The following is a 16,301-nucleotide window of genomic DNA, read 5'->3' as shown; positions in this document are numbered from 1 at the left end:
GAAGTGCTTGTAAGAGAGATTTTTAAAAGTTCGAAAGCTTGCTTCTGAATTGAATATTTGTAGTATCTATTGTTCGCCTCGTATAACCGTTCTTCGTTTCGTTTAATCTTTTTTGTAGCAGTTAGAACCTGTTCACAAATTGAAAGGTTATTTATTTTAACTAATTTAAAATCTGATGTATGGTACCTTGTAGTTATCTTAGTTAACCGTAAAAGCTCTCTTAAAATATGATAATTTACAAATTCCCGTTTTAACCCCTTAACAATCGGTTAATTTTCCAGAAAACGGTCATAAAAGTGCCCATTTTTTTTTATCCCAGAAAATTATATAAAAATATGTGTATGAACAATATATATATTCATTTTTGATTTGTTTTTAGCTTGAAATTTTAAAAAATAAAATTTTTAGGAAAAGCCAACATTCAGGATTACTATGACTTAATGTTGGTTTTCCAGCAGGCAAGGGAAGTTTAGAAAATATATGTTTTAAACATTGAAAAAGAATTTTATTAAACTTACGCATAATATAAATAAGGATTAGTAATTTTTTTGTGTGATAAATTTCAAAGCATGAGATAGAGAGGCCAACGTCACAATCTGGACAATAGTACCGAGTTTCCTTCCTACATCTCTAATTGTTTTCATCTCTTCTCTAACTATCTACAATTACCTTAAAAAATATACTGGTACCGCCATCTGGTCTGTAAAAGGAGAAATAAAATTTTTTCCGGTCAAAAGAAATGAATTAGTTTTATTCTTATTGGCTCGTTACTACTGAACACTCCAGCGCGTAAATATCACGGGAGCGAGAAATAGAGGACGAAACCTCACCCCGTAATTTTCATGGGAGTGAGAAGGAAGGGGTTAAAGTTCATACAGCTCTTAAAGGCATAAGCAAATGAAAGTAGATTTTGACCAAATATAACATTTTAATGTAATTCATGTAACATTTTACCGGTTGAAATTACATAGAGTGACGTCAAAAGTTATATACCTTACAATTCAAAAAAAAATATATATATTTTTTTTAATATTAAATAAAAGCAAAATTAGCAAAAAAATTTTTTTTACTGGGATTGCGTTAACGGATTTTATAATTTTGTGCAAAAATCTGTAAATTCATTAAGAAAATACCCAATATGGCCAAAGTTATGGCGAAATACAGAAAAAGTAAAATGAACATTAAGGGGTTCGAACTTTTGATCGCTTTTCTGAGCATTAAGTCGTGTCACCGTATAGCACGTAGTAACAAAAAACTAATTTCGGTCATTTTGTACCGAACTGAGAACTTTCAGGATCGGTAGAGTTTCTGAAGACTGCAGGGCACTACAGAGAATGAAATGAAGATTCCCGTCTCGAAAGTAAAACTGGGGCAAGTTTGGTGTTCAGTATGAACACTCCCTTGGAATCAGACATTCCACGACAATTGGTTCTAAGGGCGTGGCTAAAATTTGTCCTATCATACAATTTACCTAACATTTTCTTTTTAAGTGTAGCTATTTACATTAGCATGAATAAAATTGCGAAATGAGCTTTTGCTATTTAGATAATATTTTTGACTATTTACTGTTTTTAAATATTATTTAAAATAATGTTTTCTTGCTTTCATTAGACTAAAGAAATATTCATTGTGAATACTTTAGACTAATATTTAATCTATTATATATTTACATACACATACTATTTTTTATTAAAAATTGTTATATATATCAATTTATAGAATAAAACCCTTTTTTCAATAAGAAATATTCTTTTGTTTCTGAAATATTCTTTTTATTATTTTATAATTATTATTATTCTTATAATTATTTTTTTAAAAGTGTAAATTTTAATGAAGTCAAATGCAAAATTCTGTACCTGTACTGCTTATGACTTTAAGTAACTACTTTATTTATAACTTAGTTTTATTTGTTACATTATCAAAGTGACTGTTTTTACTGATTGTTAAATAAATATGTTCGCATAAAATAACATTAATTTTTCAGATTTATGTAAAAAAAGTTCTTGTGATTTGTAAAATCATTATACGCATAATAGTTCTATGAGCAAAGTCTAGTACAATGAGCTACTTTCACAGCTTTTATTATAAATTTTAATGGAAGAATTAGAATTTTTTTTTAAATTAGGAAAAGAAAAAATACATATTTATTTCCAAAATAATTTTCGAAACTACGTTATTCTAATTATTTTTCTTGTTGTCATTCGCATCTTTTATTGTAAGAAATGTTTTCTTCCCTGTAACAAATGTGCTGCCATCTGTGAATCGTATTAAGAAACATCGTTCGGAATAAAGTGAATTAAAAACTGTTGAATTAAAAGTTTCATCAATAGAGAATTTAAAGAAAAAAAAAATGATTAGGGCATTAAAAAGTAAATTTGTCTAGGGAATATATCCAGTGGTTTAACTAGCCTATTGGGCTCTTAAAAAAATTAAAAAAAATTTTTTTCGAAGTTTAGGCTCTTTAATTTTCTTTATGACGCCGTAATTAAAATATTACTGTTTAGAACCATTTCTATTAATTGTATCGAAAAAAATTATAAATCTAGCACTAATTTTACTATTAATTATAACTTATTAAAACGCTAACTAATAAAAAAAAACTAGCCAATGCATTTTTAAGTGCATACACTTTTAGTTATATTTAATGCCAAAATGTATATATTCGTTATTACCGCCCTTTATATATTATTAATATTATCCTCATATAAGTTGTCAATATTAGAATCTATGTATTTATAGTTTCAACTTAATATGTAAGTAAGTGAGAAAGGAAAACAAGCACTCGTTACCTAAATCAGACAAATCAATATCGAGAAGCATCTAAGCATAGGTTCCAATAAGATACTTGGACCTAATTAATTTAACTGATAAAACTCGAAATGATTTTCGCCACCATTTAATTTTTTCCAACAAGCAAACTGGTTTTGATTATCTAAATTTTGCATTTACGATTACTGACTTCTTTTATGGTTTGAAAAATTTTGATAACTTCGTTTTTTTCCCCCCCCTCACTTAAATGTTAGTTTGCGATCCATAAAATATTTTTTTTACAAAGATTGTGCAGTATACATACAGTGCGTGAAATAAAAAAAGAAGCCCAGTAAATGCTGTAACGCACTAAAATACAATATTAATGGTTTGAGAATCTAACTACAAATATGTTAACTATTAAGTGGAAGCCGTGGTGGCCCAGGGGATAGAGTGCTACCCTAAAATTGAAATGACCCTGGTTCGAATCCCAGCGGTGGCATGCGATACGAATTCCGCGACGACCACAGTGCGGACGCTAAATATCCTCGGTGGACAGTGTTGCCAGGTGCCGATAAACGTTTACCCCCAGATGGCGTTGTAAAATCTCCTACAAATTTTTAAAAAAACCCCAAAATTTTTAACTTAATGTATAAGTATTTAAAAAATAGTACAAAAGTTAAATAATGTGTAAAAAACATTGCTTTAATACTTTTTAATATTTTATTATCAACAAATTAATCTTTTTTACATTTCAATTTCTACTAAAATATTTAAGATATTTTTTCAATGCTTTTTGACTCGTGCATTTTTTCATAAATATTTTATTATCAACGATATAGTCTTTTTAATATTTTAATTCTAACATTATGCTTAAATTTCAGATAAAATATCCAAAATATTTTCATCAATACTTTCTGATTTGTACATGTTTTCGCTGTTAAACATTTTTAACGTAGAAGAAGTAGGTACAAAATTTTGACAACCATTAGAAAGTTCATATGGAACGCGCGCATCAGCTGTAGTTATAGACATTTTATTTATTAATTTGTTATTAATAATAATTAATATGGAGAAACATCTCTGCATTTGAAAACGGAATACTTAATAAAGCTAAAACAAGAGTCGAGCTAAGTAAACTTAAGTCGAACACTAAGTAAACTTATGTCGAGATTCGAGCTAAGTAATTACTTACTACATTTACATTCAACAAGAATAAGTTCTAAAATTAAATCTTAATCTTTTTGTTTTGATTTAACATATTGATTTTCATATTACTATCTCACACATTCAGTTATTAAATTTGATATTAAAACGTCACCAAAATGAAACTAGTAAAACTCACAAATAACCCTAAAACAAACCCCTAAAAACAAATTCCCCTAAAATACCCACTGAAGATAAAAAATCCCCCTAAATTTAGGGGGGAAACCCCTAATCTGGCAACACTGTCGGTGGAAGACGGATCTTGGGTTAGTGTCCCCTTGCCTTCAGGCTAACCGTGGGAGGTTTTTGTGGTTTTCCTCTTTTCGTAACGTAAATGCGGGTTGGTTCCATCAAAAATGTACTCCACGAAGGCAAATTTCTCACAAGATTTCATCCAGGATTTCCATTGTCTCCCGGATTGATTTAAAATTGCAAGATTCGCTGCATTATATTTTTCGAACGGTTCGCTTTTTTTGACTGTAAAAAAATATGGGGGTAACCACGATTTGGAAAATATAAATCCCAGAAGATAAATCTGGTGCGTGGTTGTCCAATTTTCAAGACTATAATCGGGTAATTGTTCTTAAAGAAGAAGATCACAGATGCCCACATTTGACCTATGACGTCAGCGCCAGCTGATCGTTTATAAGCAAAATGGCGGGTTAAAGTCGAATTAAGTTTCTCCTCATAAGTTAGAATTTTAATTAAAGTGATGTTAATAACGTGCTATAAATATTTCGTTTCATTAGTAAGTGTGAACGAAGTATAAATTATACTTATTATATGATAATTGCTACTATTTCTATGTTACGGGATATATTCCCTGGTCGATGCGGTCTTTTTAATATCTCATTCTCATCTTTATTTAATTATTTTTAATCTCTATTGATGAACTTCTAATTCAACAGTATTTTCACTTTATTCCGAATGATGAACAAATGGCAGTACAGAGAAGGATTTGTTACAGAGGTGTATTCATAAAGAAAGTAATTTATTTACAATAAAAGATGCGAAAAAGAATAACGGGAAAAGTAATTAGAATAAAATAGTTTCGAAAAATATATGTCAAATAAATATTTATTTCCACTACCTATTCAAAAGTTTTTTAATCTTATTCGCATCCATTAATAAACTCATGTTTGTGAAAATTGCAACACCATGAAGGAATCGTCATAATTGAATGAAATTTACTACACAGTTGAGTGGTAGTGGTACAAATAAATGATTAAACTTTCAAAGTAAACAAACAGTAACAAGATATCGAAATCAGTATTTTGTGTAGCCACCACGCACCGCAATAACGCCACCACGCACCGCTACACGACGTGGCATGGAGTCAAGCAAATTTTGAATGTATGTCTGAGGAAGAGCATTCCATATAGTTTGTATGCGTACCCTAAGTTCGTCTGTAGAAGCAGCAGGACGAGGATCACGAGCGAGGCACTGACCAACGAAATGACACACATGTTCAATCGGTGACATATCTGGGGAATACGCAGCCCAAGGAAGAAGCTGTACCTGCCGCAATGCAAGGAAGGTTTGAACAGTCCTAGCAATATGAGGGTGGGCATTGTTTTGTTGAAATACAGCGCCTGGCAAGGTTGAAGGAAGGGAGCAGCTTGGGGCTGTAAAACTTCACTGTTGTACCGGTTGTTGTTCAGATTACCCACAATTCGTAGCAATTGAGATCGTCCATGATATGCTATGGCACCCCAGACCATAACTCCAGGTGTTCATCTACTGTGGCGTTCGATAATGCACTCCGGAAGGTGGCGTTCACCGGCATAGCGTCTGACACCGATGAGACCCTCATGGTACCACAAATTAAAGCGGGATTCGTCAGAAAACGCGACACGCTGCCAAACAGCTCGCCAGTCCCTATACTGATTGGCCCATTGTAGCCGCAGGCGGCTATGGTTTAGCGTGATAGTGATCCTGTATGAAGGAGTCCTTGCGCGCAGTCCATGCTGCTGTTGATGTCTACGAATTGATGAAGCACACAATGAAACACCTGTAGCTATTGACCACTGTGCTGCCAGTTGTCTAGAGGGAACCGTATGGTCTGTCAGCGCCATGCGAACCAGGTGTCTATCATCGCGAGCTGACGTGACATGACTCGTCCATCCACTGCTTCCAAACACGCATCACTGTGCTGCTGTTACGCTGCACACGAGCGGCTACTGCACGACAAGACAATCCAGCTTCACGAAGGCCTATGATTCTCCCCCTTTCAAACTCCGTAAGTTGTTGAAATCACGCTCTCATTCGTCAGAGAGGCATAAGTAACGTCTGAGCTAACGTTTACCACTAGCAGATAACCACCCATAACCATACACGCCTCGCTACAGCCGTCTATTTATTCGGATCCATCCGCCGCTCAGAGGGTGCTGCTCAGCATACGCATGCGCTACGGGCCTGAAATTCTAATCATTTGCATATTATGCTCTACTTTGCATTTCCTGAAAATTTCAGCTCACTCGCATAAGTCCTTCATGGTGTTGCAATTTTCACAAACATGAGTTTATATATAATATGATTTCACAATCAAGCATAGACCCGCGTAGCGTTGGATTCGAGTACGTGAATGACCATGTGAAATCGTAGGAAGTGGTCAGTTGTGTAAGCGGACCAATTTGTCGCTGCAAGCGTTGATGACCCTTTCCGATTGTTCTTTACAATTAAGATTTTTTTTATTAAGGTAAATGGCCTTTACTCTATATGCCTTCAATTAATAGAGAACACCAGCCACTGTGCTGACTTAAAATATCTTCAAAATTAGACTGCTGATGGATCAGAGTCCCCTTCCCATCAGGCTAACCATGATATGTTTTTGCACCGTATAACGCAAATTAGGGTTAGTTCCATCGAAAACTACCTCCAAAGCGCGAATTTAATTTCTCCAATAGTTGATTCAGGAACTTCGTTGTTTTCTGGATTGGGTTCAAAATTACAAGACTACGGAGTTGAACAATGGTAGTCGAAGATTTGGATCGGCTGTTCAGCGATGGATATAAAACCAATTCATGAATTCGTAACCAAAACTAAGCGAAAAAATTTTTTCAAAATTCTCAAATAGAAAATAAATTATGTGTGTTGTGACGGACAGATTTGCATTCCTTAGCTTATTTAAAAAAGAAGAAAAAAAAACAAGAACAACAAAGAAACAGAACAATAAAAGTTGTGATCGCCTTGTTACGATCTCTGGTTACCTATTGGTCAAATATTTTTCTGTCTTTTTGGATTGACTCCATTAAAAGCCGCAACATTTGTCAGATTGATTTTCATATCCTGCCTCTGTACGTGTTTCAAGACGTCGCAAAATACTTTTCCTTCTTCAGCATTCATAGTTATATTGAAATCACAGTAATTATAAGTTAATAATAAAAAGAATATAAAATTACTTTTAATTATCATTATGTAAATACATTAAAGAGGCCGGTGCAAATATATTTGAGGGTGCCTCCTTGGCGATTTTTTTTGTTTTGCGCCATTCCTGTTTGCGAGGAACACCGTGCAAACAGAAATGACGGTTAAAACATAATGAAATTTTAATAAAACATTGGAAAATTTCAACGAAACATCGGGAGGACGGGATAGCCTGGTTGGTAGGTCATGTCCAAGAGATCGTGACTTCGATCCCCGCTGGCCGAAGACTCTCCGTGTAGTAAATGGTGACTGATGCATGTTAAATCTGTCGAGACACAAAGTCCTCCATGTTCCCCTGACATATCATACCTCTGGGGGTACTGATCCAGGAGTTTCCTTGTGTTCTCAATTGGGTTCAAAATGACAAGGCTGCGGAGTTGAACATTAGTTGTCGAAAACGTAAAAATTGGGTCGGCTGTTCAACGACGGATATAAAAACATCGGGAGCCGCAGTGACTCAGGGGATAGAGCGTTCACCTTCCAATAAGTGCTGACGTGAAATATCCTCAGTGGTAGACGGATCATGGGTTAGAGTCCCCTTGCCGGCAGGATAACCTTGGGAGGTTCTCGTGGTCTTTCTCTCCATGTAACGCAAATGCGGGTTAGCCCCAGCAAAAGTCCTTCACGAAGGCAACTTTCTCCCAATACTCGATCCAGGAATTTCCTTCTCTTCTGGATTAGTTCAAAATTACTTTAAAAAAATAATAAATAGCATTGCTGTTAGCATTTTAAAATGACTTTGCACTAGCATTGACAGTTTTGTATAGTTAAAACATTTAATTGAATATCAAAATATAATTTTCCTGGTATGTCTTAAACAATATTTCCAATAATAACTAGCTTCAAACCTTCCCATACATTTTTCAATATAAATTTTTTTTTTATCTCAACCGTTGTAAGAATTTAAAGAATTCATACAAAGGGTATTATTTCCAAAAAACTTTGTTGAAAATAATTTTTTCTGTCAATAATGTGTCTTTCATATGAAAATCAGTCATTTTCCTGGCACTTTTTTTAGTAATTTATAACTGAAATAGGTATCGCCAGCAATCAACATCTTAGGTTAGGAGATTAATTAGAATACCATCCTATCAGAACCTGTCTAATTGCAGGAATAAAGAACCAACTTTCTGAGTCAAAACGTATTTCAAAAAATTTTACAAGGTGAGAAGGTTTTTATGTTGCCATTTTCATGTCCTCTTGAAATCATTAATAACATTTACCTTAGTTGTTTAAAGATATCCTGATGTTTTCTGCGGAAAAAAACGTCTAAGGCCAAAACCTTAAATTAAAGTAATGTTAAATGCTGTAAAATGACAAAATTGTCATTATCTTGGCTGTCATTTTCCTGGCTTATAAATTCCAGAACATTAACACAGTTATAAGATAAATTTTTAAACTCTATAATGTAAAGAGAGGGAAAGGAAATATTAACCTAATACCCAGTTTATGAAACATTGTAATATGCTCGTATGTAATTAAAGATATTTATTTATTTAATGATTGATTATTGTACACAATTTTATTCTGGTCATAACAACAAAAACATTTTTGATTCTTTCCACAGTGGATAAAGTAATCAATTTAAACAATTCATGGTCCATCTAACTCAAAGGCTTTAGGTTATTTTTTTTTCAAAACACAGATAGTTAAAAATATAAAGGATAAACTAAGAACATCACTGTACAATTTAATTCTGTCATAGTCTTTAAACGTTGCTTGGGTGTATAAATTAAGGAATGTAATAAAGTGGTAAAATAAAATGGTTTGAAATATTTTAAATTTAAATAATATTATAAAAAAATTTCCGATGTAAATTATTTTAAAATTAATTTTAATGTAAATTTTTATAAAATTAATTAACAAATTCCTAAGATTATCATTTTAATTGTAGGATTCTTTCATAAAGATATTAAAGTTAACTTTATTATTCGTGCTGACAAACAGACTGTTAATTACTTTAAGTAGTCCGGGAAAAAAGACTGTACTAAAATTTCTTAGAATATCTCAAATTCAAAATTGTCTGCTTCTTACCCAATATCTTCCAGGCATTTTGCTTCCCTGAAATCTTCAAGATTAATGAAATTTTACAAAGTTTTTCTGTTTTCTTTGTTTTAACTGTTTCTTTGCAAATTAAAATGTAGTAAAATTTAAAAGTAACTCATTGTGTGCGTTACTCTCTCACTTTCATTATATTTAACTAATTTATTAAAATTGTTCACAATAAAAATTTTTGGAATTTATTTACATAAAAAAGGCAAAATTAACTTCTCAACTTTGTCTTTTTTGAGTTTCTTAAGTTGAGTTACTTACTATTAATACTTAGTTACGAGTTACTTACTATTAATACTTACTATTAATTAGCTTAAAATGACTGTTTTCTTAACTTCTAAGCTAATATTTCATTTTCCTGGCATTCAGAATTTGGTGAATTTCTATTTTATTTTTTTCTTGTGCAAATGTCAGTAAACAACACGGCTGTCTGTAAGATATTAGTAAATGTAACTAAATAAACGTATAAAAAAAAATAATAATTCTTTTGAAGACTTTAAATTTGAAGAATCCGAATTGTCATGTTTCCAAAGAATCACCCATATATCTTTTCGATTTCACGAGTCAGCGATTTGAAATATAGATATGGAAAGACTCCGATCAGCAAAACAAATCATGAATTCACAACTGATGCGTTTTCAATAAAAATAAGATTCAATTTTAAAAAAGAAACTGCAGACTTTTCGGAATCATTTAATAATGGGAAGGGAAAAAAATTTCAGAAAAATATTTCTTTAAGAAAAAAAAAGTAGCGCATTTTTAAGATTTGTAGCGTTCGAAAAATAATAAGTAGCCCAAAAAGTAGCGGGTAGCCCAAATTCGATTTTCAGTAGCGGGGACTTTTAAAAGTAGCCCAATCCGCTACTTGTAGCCCAATCTGGCAACACTGCGTAGACTCTGAAATTACATATACCGTTGAACAATAAAAAAATAACGCTAAAATCTAAACCAATCAGAATCGCGATTGGGTTACCAAAATAAAAATATTGACGTTCCCATGAATAAAACAATATCGTCCAACTTGGCGAGAATCAAGGGGCACCCTCAAATATAGTCTAATCAAAAAGCCTGAAAAGAAAAACAGCAGCGGTCGCCAAAGCGACGCTTGCGCTCTGTTTACTATTACTCTTGAACACAATTGAAAAGTGTGTGGAAGCTATCAAATCGAAACCTAGACCCATTTTGAAAATGGGTAAAAAAAAAACAATAAAAAGAGAGGATCGTAAAAAATATAAATTTACAGAAAATGCTTAGAATCGACGGACTTAATTCCTTGGCATGATAACGTGGCTCTCGATGTGAGAATGTGGATACGACTAAATAGTCTTCTTTGTCCTTGTGTAAAGCTGGATGATTTTAGATCATATGTGTAATCAGAAGTTTTATTTTAAAGCAAAATAGTTTCAACCATTGGTTGGTATTAGCAACCACTAATTGAATGATTAATAAAAGTTTGTTTAGCTTCAAGATTGGGCATCTCTATAAGCTGTGAACATTTGATGTTGTTGTTAATTTACGTCGCACTAGAGCTGCACAATGGGCTATTGGCGACGGTCTGGGAAACATCCGGAAGGATGATCCGAAGACATGCCATCACAATTTTGATCCTATGGCACACCCGCTTCGGTAGCCCGATGACCTGCGCGCGAAGTCGAGTACTTTACGGTAGCACAGTTTAACGAGGACCAATACCGCACACCCTCGCTCCCTACGCAGACTGATCCAAGTGGTCACCTGCCCGCACACTGACCGTAGCCAGTGATGCTTGTCTTCGGTGATCTGCTGGGAACCGTGTCTTAACGATCAGTCCACTGCGGGACGTGAACATTTGATAAGAGCCAATTTGGATAACTACAAAACAATATTTAACCGTTAACGGAAATAACATCAGTTTTTAATCGAGTTCACCCTTGGAAAAAAAGTTTTAGAAATTCCCTCACTTAAAATTCATTGGTTTAACAAGCAAGAAATCAATTTTAAAACGAATTTTTATTTTCTGTCAGTTGAGTTGAATTTAATATATTTGATTATTTAATTCTTAGTTTTCGATCTTTGAGATGTCTGATCACTTTGATGACAATCCAGATCCTGGTCAAGATCCAAAGAAACCTGAAAAATCCCCTGAAAGAAAAGATCCTCCGGTTCCTGGTCAAGATCCTAATAAACCTGAAAAGCCTCAAGGAAACCCTGATGAGAAACCATTGTAAATAAAAAGTAAGAATTTCAATACGATTTAAATGAAATGTAGAAAATTCCTTTTTTTTTAATTCAAATAATAATAAAAAAGATGTAAAATCCTTCATGGAGATCAGATGCTTAAACAGAAGCTTTTGGTTGAAACCGTATCTGTCTACTCCAAATAATTCATGATACATAGGAACTCAAAATCTTTATTTGACCTTAATAGTGTAATGTAAGTAAAGTAAAAAAAGATCTAATAAATATGAAACATAACATTTTAAAAGATTACTTAAAAGAAATAGGAATTTCGTTATTTAATGGGCATTTGCATTCTTAGATATTTTATTTGGCGAAAATACTGAATACTAATCATAAGTTATGAAACACTAGAATCACCGTTATAATCAGGTATATGGCTATGAAGTTTAAATGACTCAGGTGGATAGAGCGCTCGCCTCCCAATGAGGTGAACTGGATTCGAATCCCAACGATGGTCAGTCGATACGAATTCTACACCCGGCTCAAACCGATCACAGTGCTGACGTTATCAATGGTAGATGGATCATGGTTTGGAGTCTCCTTGCAGCCTTCTATATCACTGTATTTATACACTGTAACTATTTATGTACTTCAAATATTATCTTGTACATATCAAAATTAATACCGCTGACTGGACCCGTTCCTTGGCTGGAGTGGAACTGGACTAGTGGCCAAGTCCTGGGCTATATGGTTAAGGGTTTCGTATAACCTAGGTACATGCTCAGGGCTTGAAGGAAAGAAGCCCTGCCTCCAGGCTAACCGTGGAAGGTTTTCCTCTCGATGTAACGCAAATGTGGGTTAGTTCCATCAAAAATTCCTCCACGAAGGCTAGTTTGTCCCAATGCTTGTTCCAGGAGTTCCCTTGTCTTCAAGATTGGGTTTCCAAATTACAAGGCTGCGGAGTTGAGCATTGGTAGTCGTAAACCTAAAACGACGGTTATAAAATAAAATGAATTTTAAAGTATGGTACAGATTTGGCATACGCTGAAGTTCAGGCAGTATTTAAATTTTCAGACTTTATCGTAAATAGTGAAACATGTATGAATAAATAAATAAATTTCCGATGGATACAAAATGGAATAACCCTCTAATAATGGTATTTTTTTTATCAGTCAGACGCACGTGAGTTCAACCATTTATTACTTTTTTATTTTTATAACATAAAAGAAAAAACGCCGTCACAGCCGTTACTTTTTATTATTATTATTTTTTTTTTAAGTATTTCATGTACTTTATTGGATTTACGTGGCGCTAGATATTTAATTTTGCGAAATTACTTGTGTTTTGTTGAAAATCAAACGAGTTAATTACTAAAATAATAAGTAGAATTGTAGGGATAATTACCTTCATGGGATTAACATCTCTGTAGTAAATCGATTTGCTAGTACTGAATTTTCACGCATCATTTAAATTTGCCCAAAATCACAGTACTGAATAATATGAAAAGAATTTCAAATGAATACGTATTACAATAAAGGTCTAAACAATAATTAGAGAAGTATTTTTTTTTAAATATTTTTTAATCTTAAATTCATCAATTATGACATCAGTAGTAAAATGGGAACGAAATTCCAGGGACAACAAGGTTCTAATTTAGCGGCTTCCAAAAGGTGTTCCGCGGAACCCCAGTGTTGCATAGTTTCATCACCGGATCCGAGAGTTAAGTATTTTTCAAAATCAGTAACAAATTTGAAGTCTGTAATTATATTTATATCAAACTATTATTTTATTTTTAATTTTTTATTTCGGTTAATCGTATTTAATTATTCAAGGAAAATGGCAGTAAAAAAGACAACAGATTTTAAAAAATAATGATAATTACACTAGAATTTTCCATCAAACTTTTTAACACAAAGGAAATTATAAAATTCAACTATAGGGAAATGTGTTTCTCTGATAGCCATTTTAAATGTTGTTGTAGTTCATTTACGTCGCACTAGAGCTGCACAATGGGCTATTGGCGGCGGTTGGGGAAACATCCCTGAGGATGATCCGAAGAAATGCCATCACAATTTTGACCCTCTGCAGAGGGGACGGCACCCCCGCTTCGGTAGTTCGACGACCTCATTTCAAATGTTTGCAACAGTTCTTATTCATTTCAATGAAAATCATAATTCAACTTATTTTATTCAATTTTAGTTTATGCCTGCAATAAATACAAATTCAGAACCAGACAAGAAGCCTGTGAAATTAAACTATTTGAAATGCCTTTATCGTTAACCCCTTGCGGTACAGTGTTGCCAGTCTGGCAACACTGTACCGCAAAAAAGTACTGTACTGGCGAAAAAGACTTCAAATCACTAAAAATTTAAAACTTTTTGCTTCTAAACGTGCATCGTTTTTTTAGAAACCAATATTTTTAAACAGGATAGAGCTTAAATATATTTCTTTACTTAAAAATCACAGTTGCTACCTATTTAAAATTTTCACTCAAAATCTGCTGTGCTGAAAAGTTTAAAACGATGAAAAAAATTTTTTTAATTCCGCACCTCAAATAGTTTCAAAATTTTTGGTAGTCTTTCTTCGGTCAATACGTTTACAATTGGGTACTTGCACTTCGAGAAGAAGAAGAAGATCAAACATATGACGTCAGCGCCAAGTGATCGTCAATAAACAAAATGGCGTGTCAAAGTTGAGCTAAATTTTTTCACGTAAGTTAGAATGTTAATTAACGATAAGTTAATTAGATACAGACTGGTATCGAATTCGTTGAAATATAATTCTTTCTTGTCTACTTCTTTTTACTTAGATTTATTATTTGTTTATGTATTTTTTTGTAACCGTGATATATTTTTGTTTTGTAAGCCTGGCAACTTCGAAGCATAATTAGGTTGTTTATGTTCTACATAGCTCCATGCCAGTCTTTGTGTTAAGTCTCTGTGTAAATATATAGTGACATAATTGAAATCTTTGTGAAAGAATTCAGAATGTGCCACTTGAGAGAATTGATACTTGTCGGGCTTGGCTTACTTGAAATAGAATGGAAGGAAAGTCAATCATTTAGGGTTCCGCAGACGGAAAAAATGGAGAACCGTTGTTCGCAATAATAATAAAATTATTATTATTATTTTTAAATATTATGTTAATGTTATTTTAATGAAATGAATGTGGCGTTACTTTAAAAAAACTTTTGATGCGAGATAGTGTTCCTGAATTGAAATTTTCAAAAGTTTAACAAAATAGTTGCGTTGTTTTAAACAATCAAATTTTGAAAATATATTATTTGATTTTTTTTTTAATTAATAGGTATGTGAGTAAAATACCTTTCATACTCAAAAAAGAAGAAATTACAAGAACAAAGTTAAGAAGATGTTAGTTGTGAAGAAGACATTCTGTTCATTTTTATTATCAACGTAATCCACATAGTTTAATAAAAATTTATTAATTTTGTTAGTCCACTTTTTCTTATTTGCCTAACATTTAAATTTTTTTATATTTGCCGAAGATTTTAATTTTATGGCTAAAAAAGATGTTAATAAGCATGTGATTTGAAGTTTTCGTGACATTATAAGGACATGACATTTTATTACAGGCTCCACTTGTTAATTCCAGAAACTGCTGTCCACTCCTCAAAGGTGCGGATTAATTGAGCGGCAAATTTTTGTTGATATATACTGATATTCGTTAGAAAAAGCACAAATTTATAATTTAAATACATCAAAACTGATCAGAAATGTAGACAAAGACATAAGGCCGAGATAGCGTGGTTGGTAGGGCACTGGACCCTTGTTCAAGAGGTCGTGGTTTCAATCTCCACTGGTCGTCTCGCCGTGACTCCCCGTGTTGTAAATGGTGACTCGTGCACGTTAAATCAGTCAAGTCACAAAGTCCTTCATGTTCCGCTAACAAATCATACCTCTGGTGGTACTGATCCAGGATTGCCCTTGTTTTCTGGGTTGGGTTCAAAATTACAAGGCTACGGAGTTGATCATTAGTAGTCTTAAACGCAAAACTGGGACTGCTGTTTGACGACGGTTATGAAATAAAAAACAAACACATAGTTTATTCGCATTCATAAAAAATTAAAACATCAGAATTTCATTAGAAAATCAGATCTAATACTTTTTGCTAAACTAATTATGCGACGCAAACAATATTTCACTTTGAATTAAAATAAATAATTTTTTGTTATATACGTTAGCTACGTTTAATACTCGTTGTCGATAGTGGACACTCGGAAGTGCTTTTCAGATAGTTTTGCTATCTGAGCTTGCTCATTTCATCTGTCCTGAAATTAAAATAGCATTCTACTTGCCTAAAAATTCAAACTATAGTATTTAGAAACAAAAGTTCATATTGATAAAGCGTTTATTTTCGATTTTTTTCCGCTTTATTGCATGAATTTTTTATTTCTTATAAATAATATTTGAAATCAACCTGTAAATGGGAGTAGTTAATGGGAATAATGGCAAAAATAAATGAATAAAAAACATTGATGTACTTCTACATTTTCATGAACATTTACTCCGTTAATTCTAATAATTTATTGTACATATGTTACAATTAAAGTAATAAATCAGGTAATTATTAATACTAAAAGGTCTATTTTAATAATAACCGCTTTTTTTATGGTCAAAGTGAGAAAAATTGCAAATTATTCCCTTTAACCGGTTATTAATAATAATAAGTAATAACAATGTTATTATACG

The 16,301-nt window shown here is 32.8% G+C and overlaps 1 long non-coding RNA gene across 6 annotated transcripts in view; it reads left to right on the top strand.

Annotated features, from left to right (window-relative positions):
• LOC122272587 (uncharacterized) overlaps positions 1–15,045 on the top strand; it is a 40,092-nt gene extending 25,047 nt beyond the window's left edge. For 4 of the 6 annotated variants that reach the window (XR_015436008.1, XR_015436005.1, XR_015436012.1 and 1 more), the window contains 2 exons: positions 11,475–11,646; positions 14,899–15,045. This is a non-coding gene — a long non-coding RNA (uncharacterized LOC122272587). The remainder of the gene's footprint in view (positions 1–11,474; positions 11,647–14,898) is intronic. The other 2 variants (XR_015436010.1, XR_015436006.1) reach the window with 1 other exon arrangement.
• The last annotated feature ends 1,256 nt before the right edge of the window (positions 15,046–16,301 follow it).

The sequence above is a fragment of the Parasteatoda tepidariorum genome, chromosome 8 (assembly GCF_982258835.1).
Source record: "Parasteatoda tepidariorum strain Cologne lab strain chromosome 8, Ptep-v5.0, whole genome shotgun sequence".
Classification (NCBI taxonomy): Eukaryota; Metazoa; Arthropoda; class Arachnida; order Araneae; family Theridiidae; genus Parasteatoda; species Parasteatoda tepidariorum.
The sequence above is the reverse complement of the archived record's forward strand: the minus strand, read 5'-3'. Positions and strand labels throughout refer to the sequence as shown.